We start from the raw sequence: 12,380 nt of genomic DNA on the forward strand, positions 1-12,380 counted from the left end.
AGGAGTGTTGCAAACATGTAATATGCCATCGGTGTTTCTCTATTTATTTGAGTCATACGAGATTCGCTCAGGTGTCCTCGGTGAACGAAACGAGGCACCTTACTTATGTTCGGTGAAACTAAGGCCCTGCGTAATTATTTATGAGTACGAAAAGTCGAAATTTATGTGTTAATAATTGCCTTTGATTGAAATTACGTATGCGAGCGCTTTGTAGTGTTTTGAGGGTTTCTATTTAGACGAATTTCGAAACACCAGGGACACAGTGGTAGCACTAATAGTTTATTGAAAAAGCGTCATTACCTGGTTTGTAGATAAGCAAAGTGAAAATCACGAAATGTTGCGCACTGTCAATAGTGTCATAGATGAATCCACCAAAACAACACATTACTCCTGAAATTATTCAAGCCACGCTTGAATAATTTGATAAATATTTGGTAAACATTGAAACGAAGGTAATTCGCTACGTGTCATTCTGTCACATATCATTCTAGTAGGATTCAACATGAATAACCATAAATGTCCTGGCTATGATTACATAACGATAAAACTGCTCAAAGCAAAAAGAAATGAAACAAAAGATTCGTGAAACGCCATTATCTGAACTACATAGTGATATTGACGTCTCCATAACACTGGTGAAAACGTTTAAAGTGAAGTTTTCATTGCCTAACATCCCATGGTTTGGACTGGGTCTATCGGTCAGTGGTCGGGTTTTCTCCAAGTACGAATAGATTCAACCTCGCTTTAAAAAAGAAGTATAAGTGGAACTAAGTAGGAACTACAGCCTATTATACAGCTAATTATTTTTCGTGTAGGTGAAATACTGCATTTTTAAACACTTCGGAACAAGTGTTAGAAAGTGTTATATTCAGGAAAAGTTTGAAATGAATGGTATATTTTGGCAACGTTTTAGGTATGTAGCTTAATTAAACGCTATTGGACTTCTTCTTGCAGCTGCTCAAAAGAAACAGCTTGAGTAGAACCAATCCAGAGAGCTCGGAACTGAAGGTTCTCACGACGTTAATAACGTGCATACTAAGAACAAAGACAGGCCGAATAGTATTGTTAAGTTCATCTCGAGGAAAGCGAGATGTCAAATATTGCCAAAGGCTCGTAAACGTAGGGTCACAGCATCTATGATCGGGTACAGTACTACTGACGCAGAGTTCGCTCGGCAGAGTGAAGGCATTTTCCCGAGAGCAAGAATCTCCTCCGCAAAGCATTGCAGAAATACGGTAGAATAGTTGGAAATTCGCGTGGGTTTCGCGATAAAATACACTATAGGAACAGACTAGAAGCTCGTGGGTTGTGCATGTTGCAGCACAGGCGAACATCAGTCAGCTTCTCTGAAGTGCGTACTAATCACATTTGTGCCCATCTCCTGTTAAAGCACCACTCTCCTGGTACGAACCGATGCCGTCCCCGTGCAGAAGTCGTCCACGCAGTGCGGATGAAGCCGTACTACGCACGCGAGGGATAAGCAACCCTCACAAACTGCTTCAGCACTGTGTTGGCACTCTTGCCCATAGTCATTTAAGATGAATAAAAAGTCAATTACGAAACAATCTACACTTACTATAGTGGAGCTCGTGTGCGGTCATTCTTTGCCATGCTTTGATACGAGACTGAGGAATTTGGACAACATGAAAATATCGTATTTCTGATCCAATACATAGTGTGTTTTTTGAACTGCACGAAATATATATAAAAAAAAACATTGCCTGTTGCAGATAACACAATTCTAACCCTTCATCTAATTTACTAGATGAAACGGTCGTTACTTCTACAAAAAACACAAAATGCCTAATGGAACAAATAACACAATTATAGCAATTAACTCTCTAATTATTTACTTTACAGCACATATTTGAATCTACATATTATCGCCGGTCAGTCCACAAGGTTTATTCACTTGGAACGAATTCTCACGACTGCACCTGTTAAGAGATATTATTTTTCAATGTGTCCGACGTTACTCAATGACTTTTTTTACGAAACCGCTGTTTGATGAATATAAGCCAAAAGTAACTGGAACACCAATGCATTTCGTCGCACCCTTTGAAAATTACTATCTTGGAACTGGTGCAGTCCAGGAAATTGATTCCAAGTAGATACAGCTTGCTAACTCATTACCTACAATTCGTAGAAAATAATATGCGCAGTAAATGAAGAATTAAAAGAAGCAGTAAGCGTAGCTATAATAATTATTCAATGAAGCATTTAGATTTTTGGTAGAAGTAATGAACGCCTGTTCGAGTTCAAGTATATCAAGGGTTAGAATCGTTCTAGCTGCGACCGGCAACTTTTGAAAATTTGAAAACCCTCTATCGTAGGTAAGCAAAATTCCTTAAGTTCACAGTTCGTGCACGTCTGAAAATAAAACATGACAAAAAAAAAAGACCGGCGACCTCATCAGTTCGTTAGTCCTATTAACGTCATTAGGATTTTTCCATGCCGTCATGTATTCCTAGATCTGTCTTTTCTTAGACTGAATATTTCGAAAATGTCAGCTTCAGAATAGTACTCGCTCACAGACTGTATATATGATACCCTTAAACTACATCATATATATATAGTTGTAAAGGACGGGATTTCCGAAGTCCTTGTTGCCGTAGTTCACGACGGTCTTCTAAGCTGTGAAGAAAGACTACAGCAAAAAGTCTGTCACGCCTGTAGTTTGTTTTTGAAATGGCGAATTTTGCTGCTGGCACGTTACAGTGTGGCTGCTTAACAGCCTTATTAATTTCACTCTTCTGCTGGCCTGTCGAATCTAACAGTGAGGGTGCCCAGGGAACATTCGCGAGAGGTCGTCGAGAGCTTAACCTCTATATGGTAAGCCTTGCTTTTGATAAAATGTTCTACTTGCCTGTTACAGCCGGTATTGGTTATAGAAAGAATTTCTAAATTACGTTTAAGTTGGGACTACAAGCTTACTGTTGGAAAACGGGGTGTGTTCTCTATGTGTTCTCTACATAATATTGTGTTCTCTATGCAAGAATTTAGTACATTCGAGATTGTTAAGGCGCAGCGCTTGAGAAAATAATGTAAACGCACACAACAGTTTATTAGTGACTTACATTTTCCCATTTATACGACACAAGGGTTGTAAGAGCAATAGATCCGCGCAGCTTCAGTAACAAGTATGATGTAATGAAACAGTTACTTTTGGATGTTTGCCAAAACGCGTTTCAGTCTATGACTACTTGTTTCTGATTCTCCCATATTCAAATGTTTGTTGTTCGCACTTGGAAATGAGTACGGATTCTCTAGGTGTGTGCTCAAAGCTGACGAGGTTACTGCCACTAAAGCATACTAGTCTCCGGAGTTAGCTTACGCGGAAGGAATTAGCTTCGCCCGGCCAGTCGTATATCTCGTCCCTGATGACGCCACTATGGCCCAGAAAATGAACCCGAGGAATCATGGAAGCACCGAAGCAATCGGACGTACTAATAGCTACGCAAAGAGCGAAACCATCTGCCCGACCTTCGGATGTTTCCGCGTCAGGGCTGTCTAGGCCACTCTCAGCTCTTTCGCACATTTTATGACATCTTGAAGTGGTCGCTGACGCAGTGAGACCAAAGAGCCGATCTCTCGTGTTGGTGCGTGACGCAACGTGGGCATTTGCTGAGTGGCCGTTGAAGGACCAAAGCTCGTTGATGCCCTCGAATAACTATAGGCCGATATCGTTACTTCCTGTTTTTTCCAAGGGCTTGGAAAAAGCTATTTTAACACGTCTATCCAGTTTGATTGAACGACATAACGTTATGACGCCATTCCAACACGGTTTCAGGAAAAATAGGTCGACTGAAACTGCGTTGCTGGCGCAGAAAGAATTCATTCTTGGAAACTTTGAAGAAAGACGCCTAGTACTAGCCCTTTTTATTGACTTTAAGAAAGCCTTCGATAATTTAAATCATAAAATACTTCTTGCCAAACTTGAAAGCTATGGGATTCGAGGACGTGCCGCTGAACTCGTGAACTCTTATTTGTCGCATCGACGTCAATACGTTAATGTTAATGGGCACTCATCAGAAACGCTAGGCCTTACGTCAGGTGTGCCGCAGGGAAGTATACTGGGGCCTTTTCTGTTTAATTTATATATTAACGACATTGTCAATATTCATAACTCATTTTATGTTATATATGCGGATGACACCAGTGTATTTTTCAGCGGTGAAAATCCCGACGAACTGATAAGAAAAGCTAACGAAATGCTTGCCGCACTGGAAGGCTGGTCGAAACTAAATGCACTAGAAATTAATGCAGCCAAAACGAAAGCGATCATTTTCCGCCCTAAGGGTAAAACTGTATCGTTTTGTGAATCTTTGACTTATAGCTCCAAAAACATAGAAATCGTAGCAGCATTTAAAACCCTTGGTGTTTGGTTTACGGAAAAGTTGCTGTGGGATGTGCATGTCAACCACGTGTGTTTAGCTGTCTCGCGTTTTGTTGGCCTCTTATACCGCAATAACTGTGTTCTTCCAACTAATATCAAATTGTTGCTTTTCAAATCATTGTTTATGTCTCAAGTGAATTATTGCCAACTTGTATGGGGCACTGGCACGCACACATCCTTAAAGAAGCTCCACGTCCTACAAAAGAAAGCTTTACGCATCATTTATAACTTAGCCAGAGATCACCCTTCTGCACAGCTCTTCCAAGCGGCCGATATCCCTACGGTTTTCAACACGTATAACTTACGCCTTGTTCTTAGATATAAATATGAAATAAAGAACAATATTCCAATGCTTGCAGATTTGGCAGAATTAGCTGAATATTCTTCTTCGTATCCCTTACGGCTCATGAGAAAGTACGAAACAAGAACACCGCGCACAAATTACGGGGCCCAGATGCTGAGAACAACTTTGCCCTCTGTGTTAAATCTGTTATCGCAAAATGATTTTGATATTTATTGTTGCAAGTCTGCACTTCATGCTTTCTTGGTGAGGTGATGTCTAAAATGTCAGCTTTGAACTTATCTTTGATGTTTTTTATTGCGTGTAGCTGTTGTGTTCTTTTTTTTTTGCAACCTATTGCGAGAATAATGTACGCTTTTTGTGTGTTTATACTTATGTACGCCAGTTTTTTGTATACCGGTCTGCATGCTGAACTGTAATCGGCTGGGAAACCTAGTCAAGCTCACAAGAGCTTTTTCTTCCCATGCCATCTACTTCCTGAAGTGAAGTGAAAATAAATAAAATGAAATGAAATGAAAATGAAATGAATTACTAGAATTCGACGAGGTACTGCTCACAACTCAGGCGTTGATATGTGTAGCCGTAACATTGGGACGAGGTGACGTTCAGGGAAAAAAGAACCCGCGCTCGTCAGACCAACATTGCCAAAGCTTTTCTAGGCTTATGGGTCTTGTTACTGGGAAAATCACAAAATGCATAAAACGACTTTGCAATGCAAACTTTGAGAAACCGCCGAATCACCATTCCAGTGACTGGATTGATATATGTCGGAAATACAAAGCGAGAGTGGGGGGCTGCCGCAAGCAGCCCTACGGCGGAGGCTGAAGCGGTCGCATAACCCGGTGAGCCGGCGCATCCATGGCCTTTGCGCTCTTTAACGTTGAGGTAGTGTCGCCGATTGCATTAGCAGAGAAGCCCTCCCGGTTTCTGGCACTAATAGTTTAGTGTCGCAGACTGAGGCAGAGTTTGAGACCCTCAGCGGCAAAAGCCAGCCGCGTCTTGAATCTGTAGCATGGTTGTCTGCGAGCCCATCTGCAGGCAGGCTAACGGGCACAAATGTTGTGGCTAGACGGTGCCCTCACGACCTTCATTTCAGAAGAGCATCAGCCGTATGTAGGAAGTAACCCACCTGAAGCAGCTGTCAAAATGGTTCTATGCTCCCCAGGACCGATCTGTATGGCCCTCACATTCGTTTCAGGCGTGGGTGATACCCCAAAGTCACCTTCTGCAACCTGCCAATTTTTTGTTCATCTGCTGAGGAATGGCGAACACCCAGTATTTACTGCGTGCACCCAATGACATGACCATTTAAGTCGGGAAAATTCGGTAATCCCGAATTTGCTGGTGGTGCTACAGGAACGAGACGCCCGAACTGGTCAAGGTGCATAGACAACAGTGAGATTACTTGAATGATTTGCACCTCATTTGAGTACAATTCTGAAGCGCCTGTGATGTGTGTCTGTGTATCTTTGTAAATGTCTCTTCGCGTTACAATATGTTGCTGAGTGAATTAACGCATGCCACCTAGTGAGCAGTGTTGCCTTTTAAGCAATCTTGTCACTAGATTAGAAATTTCTTGGTGTGTTCAGAAAGAAATTGTTCTATTGAGCGGCCAACTGCCTTTTTTGTCACTAAGTAAACAATTTGGCGACATTTTACAGACTTGAAACTTAAGAAAGCTCGGCGAGACAGATGTTAAACCTCGACGGTTTATTTAGCAGGCCGCGCGCTGAAGAGAATGACGCTGGCCGTGATGATGAATATATAAAGATGAAGAAGATGAAGGGGTAGTAAAATGCTCACACATTTTCCCCCGCGCGTGGAAGCGGCCAACCTGGTGGTTGCTTATGGCGGCGAACGCCATATGAAAGCTTTAAGCGTGAAATATGCACAATCTCTTTGGCAGGCCAGCGGCCGTCCAACGGGAGTGACATGATAGTTAACTGGCGAAGTCTGTTCCCGAACAGTGTTGGGCCCGATAAAACGGGACTGAAATTTCTTACATAATCTAGGAGAGCGAACAGGGGTCCACAGCAACACTTCGTCCACAGGGTAGAATGAAACGACACGGTGGGATGCATCATAGCGAGTTTTGCGGTCTTGCGGACTGGCGTCGGCGTTGCGGCGGGTGCGTTGGCGACACCGGGCAATGCCCGAAACAAACTGCTCACACATTGATGTGGACGAGGGCACGGGAACAACGAAGAAAGAAACGTCGAGGATAGTGATCGGTTGACGACCATACACAAGGAAAAAGGGTGAGTACCATGTAGTGCGTTGGAAGGCCGTGTTGTATGCGAAAGTGAGAGGGAGAGAGAAATACGTTTATTAAATCATAAAAAAATAGAAAATTGTACTTGTATGAAAACGCAACCCCAGTGGTTTTTCCGGTGAGGTGCCTAGATTAAGTTAATGGTTTCGCTTCTTATAAGGTAGGTGAGCAAGCTGTCATATATAGCTTTGCGGTGTTGAGGGGTCCCTCTAGTTGAAAGGCACGGCAAGAGTCTCGTTTCAGACACACGAAGAGGAGCTGGAAGCAATGCAAGAAAAAGCTGCGTGACCTTTTTGGAAGGACAGTTGGACGACAACGAGCCGCGAAGAAGGAACTTGGAACTCGTGCCCAGACGTCAATCGAGTCATACGTGACGTATATTCAGGACGTGCTTGCCCTTTGCCGCAAGGTGGACGAGCGAATGCCGGAAGATCAAAAGGTGAATCATGTGCTGAAAGGCGTAGCTGACGACGCCTTTAACCTTCTCGTGTACAAGAACTGTACCAGCATCGAGGACAACATAAGTGAATGCCGACGTCTCAAAGAAGCTGAAGGCCGTCGAATTGTCCATCAGTATACTCGTATTCCAAGTACAGCCGCTACGTCATCGTGCGAAGGCCATTCCGCTCCCCAGCCGACCACATCCGAGAGCATTATGCGCATCGTTCGCCGAGAGATAGAGGTCGCATCGCCGGTTCACTCCCAGACGTATGCCCCGAACGATTTTTTCGGCCGACAGTTTCTCTCATCCAGTCCGTTGTTCGCGAAGAGTTGGTGAAGCTTGGTGTTCCCTCTGTTTGCCCCATCAACTGATTCGACGCCTTTACTACTGCCCCGGCTCCGCGGAACCAGCACCCCTCACGGCCCTATCGTAAGCCAGTGGAATGGCGAACACCAGATGACAGACCTATTTGCTTCAAATGCCGACGTGTTGGCCATATTTCCCGTCACTGCCGCAACACCTGGACGCCCTCATTTCGTTCTGCCTTCAAAAATACCATCGCTCACCAGTAGTCCCCGCCGCTGGAAGAACCCACAGAGGCTTACCACCATACTAAGGTCTCGCTACCTACACGGCAGAGTAGTTCGCCTTCTCCTCGACGCCCGCTGCCTCGCCCAGCTACTCTTCGCCGTTCTCCGTCGCCCACGTACCGGCGCTCGTCGGAAAGCTGACGGGTGCAGCTCCGAGGGGTGACGCTGCTACATCGACCCGAACTGAAATTCCTCTGCTGACCCTGCCAACGCAAATAAATTTACTTCAGGTGTATGTGGATGGTGTCCTTGTAACGGCTTTGATTGATACCGGCGCGCACATCTCTGTCATGAGTGACCATCTTCGTAGACGCCTGACTAAAGTCATCACACCTGCTGCGTCCTGTGTTGTGCGGGCCGCCGACGGCAGAACGCCGGCCGTCATGGGAATGTGCGCTGCCGTCATGGGCAGTGGATGTACATCTTTGCGGGTTATTTTGTTCAAGTCTACGTTAGTCTACGCAAAATCGCACTGAGCCATCTTTCTTACACACCAAAAACCAAAACGACAGGTGACGACCAAGGGCTTGAGGAAGGGCGGATTATGCTTCGTTTCAGCATGTCGGCAACGTGAGTATCGATGATCTGGCGTTGGGCGGCAGAAACGCGATATGGCCGCCGGTGAACGATGGAATTTGCATCTGTGTCTATGCGATGAGCCGTCGCAGAAGTCTGTCCCAGAAGAGGGACAGACTTCTGTCGAAGGAGTCTTTATGCTGAAGGAGTCTTTATGCTTGGATAACAACGTCAGTAACTCCTCCGTCTGCTGTGGCGTTAGATCGGTGCTGATTGCACTAGCGAGAACAGAAGCAGGGACCGCATCTATAGCTGTGGGTGGCTGTGGAACAGCAGTAGTCGAGGTAAGCAGAGAAACGCAAATGACAACAGCGCCTTTAGGAAGCAGTACTGGCTCATTGGTTGTGTTGAGTACAGCGAAAGTGGGCGCGCCGTTGGTGAATCGAAGAAGGCAGGGTGTCAGAGCAATTCCTTCGGATAGGCAACGTGCTGACGGCACAACTGAAACGGCACCATAGGTGATGTCAGAGTTTAGCACACGAAGTTGTTTGCACCCAGGTGGCACCATACAATCGTCAGCAGTTCATAAGCGAAAGCGCGGTTCGTACACGTCGTCGGAATTGTCAGTCTCCGTCAAGTTAACGATACGTTGACGGCACGAGATGAAAGCAGACGCCATAGAGAGAAAGTACACCCTAGTATAAGCATGTGAGCACAGGAAGTCAACACTGCGATACTGGATATGGTGGCGTGTCCCGTCCATCGAAACTCGAAAGGTGCATTTCGCCGATGGCCGAATCACAACATTATTTACATAACGTAGAAGAAACTCCATTGTTAGGTGTAGTAACTTTGCGTAGACGAGAGCACAAGTCAGCGTGAATAATAGAAATTGCTGCTCCGGTGTCAATCAACGCTGGAACAGGTACACCCACTACACACACGAATAAAGTATTGGGCGGGCACGCTGGAGGAATTGTAGTCTGTGCGAGCCATGCAGCTTTCGCTCGAAAAACTGCACAATCTAGTTTTCCGATCGGTAGTCAGGAGTGCGGGTGGCCTAGCAGGGGTGCTGTCGAAAGTCGGAGAGGGGAGGGCGAGCAGCGGCGCCCTGGACGGTAGTCACGAGGCGCTTCGGGATTGGGAGGCGGAGAAAGGGAGCGTCGGGAAAGCGGGCGCTGGTAGAGACTCGGAGGAAGCAACAGGTCTCTCTCATAAACATCGTAGCCATGGCGTTCTGCTGTTGTCTTCGACAAAAACGCAATATATGCCCGCGAATACCGCAATAATAACAAAAGAGGCGGGACATAGGACGGGTAGAGTAAGATGGTGTGGCAGGTGTACGGGGTGCTACAGTCGCCAGATGGTCGGGAGCAGTAGCAGGAGCAGGAGACGCTGTCTGAACGAACGCTGGTTGCATAGCCGCAACCTGAGCATACTAGGTCGACGGCGAAGGTGGGGCACAACTCGCAGCGCAGGTCATTGAGGACAGCTCCTTTTTGATGATGTCGCGCAGGCCAAGAACCGAAGGTTGAAGCTGAAGAACGGGAGGACTTCGAGCTCTTTGCGTATGAGAGTCCGAATCAGCATACGCAGGTCCATATCCGAGGAAGGAGGCGGGCCACAGGCGACATGTTGTAAACGCATTGTCTGTAGTGCGTCCAGGTATTGGCAAGTCACAATCGTATCGTTAACGTTATTCGGATTCTTGATCAGCAGCGTGTTTAACGCGAAGTGGGCAATACCCTTTAGGATATGACGAACACGATCAGATTCCGTCAAGGTGCCGTGAACACGGCGATAAAGGGCGTGGACGTCCTCGATATAAGAGGTGTATGTTTCCCCGGAAAGTTCCATGCGTCCATGGAGCCTTTTCTTGGCGACCTCAGAGTGAACGTTTGGGGCGCCGAAAATCTGCCGAAGCTGGTGTTTGAATGCCGCCCAGTCAGGCAAGGTGCTCTCGTGGTTAAGAAACCAAGTCCTGGCCGCGTCAGTGAAGTAGAATGCGACGTTGCGAAGCTTGTGAAAATCATCCCACCAGTTGCACTCACTCGCTCGGTCCTAATTGTCCAGCCAGTCGTCAGTCGTCACTACGAAGGCCAGCGAACATGATGGGATCGCGCTGCCGCGTGCTGGCGGGCCATGAAGGAACGGCCGGTGGGGCAGAGACGGTGACACCGGAGGTTCCTGGTGGATCTTCTTGGGGTATGGTGGCGGAAAGGCGGAGCAAGCGGTGACCTGAACGAAGCTCCAGGGAAACTCGAAGTAGTAGAGGACCAAGGAGTCGAGAGGAGCCTCCACCACTTGCGAGACAGCTGTTAAACATCGACGGTTTATTTAGCAGGCCGCGCGCTGAAGAGAATGAGGCTGACCATGATGATGAATATACGTATACATATGAAGAAGTTAAAGGGGGTAATATAATGATCACAGTTGCTTTAAAAAATTGGCCGCCATCCCGCCCTGCGAACGTGAATGTCCAGCGAAGCTCTATCAAACACCACACATGGTCGAGCATTGTATTCACGCTGTTCGTCTGGTGTCTTTAATTTACGTGGCCTACCCATGGCAGTCTTAGAATGAACTCAATGAGTTGCTAGACGGGTCTCCCTTTTATGTATGTCAGCGTAGTGACGTCATGGAATGTATATATATATATATATATATATATATATATATATATATGCGTTCTGCTTTTTCTCGCTGTTTTAGCTTCACTCACACGTATGCATGTCAACGGCTTATATAAATACATTAAATATCGCATACGCGCATCCAAAGAGCATGGCGCCTACGAATAATTGTGAACACGCTACAGCACATCATAGACATTGCAATACGCTATAGCCTGGAAGAAGCCGTCACGTGCCCTACGCGGGTGACTAGTCAATGCTGGTCATAACTCGACTTATTTGTTGCGGACTCCGTGACACCGTTGTTCGGGTCGATGGTGTATCAGACCATGCCAATGTCATCTGTGATTTACCTTCAATGTCATTTCGAATTGGGCTCTAGAAAAGGCCTTTGCTTTACATGCTACAGGATGGTGAGTGATATCGGCGTATTAGAATATTTAAAAGTATCTGCCCATGCGCTGCGATGCTTATTTAGGAACGAGGTGAGCGCATGTGTGTGCATGTTCATCCCGATGCGGCGCAAAATTTAAACAGTTAAACCTGTGGATAGTTCGAGGAATCCTTTGTGGTAAGTGGAATGTCAATCGGGTCAGAAGAGAAGCATCGGTAACACTAGGGGCAATTTGACGTCATGCCTAGTGAATTAAGTAACATAAAACAGTAACATAAAACAAACTACCTTACCTTACGGTAAGTTAGGAATATCGCAAGTGGTAAGAATTTCTTTTGATCCGAACTTTTAAGCTGACCGAAGAATAATGTAGCGAAAGAACACATCCTCCATTTCTTGGTTCGACTTGGTGATAAGATGTCATGTCAAGCTGGCGATGCGCTGCCGACCGCATGATTTATAGACCACGTGAGCTTGTGCCACACGGCTTCTCCGTGACATTCCCGGTGCGTTAGCGGACGTTGAGGGTAGCGCTAGGTGGGAAGTGTGTCTTGTTCGGCCAGCGTGTAACTTTTTTCTTTTCTTGGCGTGAACGTCCTGTGGTTTTCAATTTCGTTACACAAAGTGCTCTTCGACCGCCATGACCACGCACTCATAGTCGAGAGCAGAACCAATGGAAGTGATATCGCTCATACCCACCGCGCGTAGTTGGGGTTCATGATCGCAGCTTGCTTAGATTGCTGAAGTGATTGCTGGCCGCTGCGCTGCATACTTAGCGTGAGAATGAGAAATTAGAAAAACGTCCTGCGGCACACGGATATGCTGCAGGCACATGA

Source organism: Dermacentor silvarum, chromosome 9 (genome assembly GCF_013339745.2).
Source record: "Dermacentor silvarum isolate Dsil-2018 chromosome 9, BIME_Dsil_1.4, whole genome shotgun sequence".
NCBI classification, from domain to species: Eukaryota; Metazoa; Arthropoda; class Arachnida; order Ixodida; family Ixodidae; genus Dermacentor; species Dermacentor silvarum.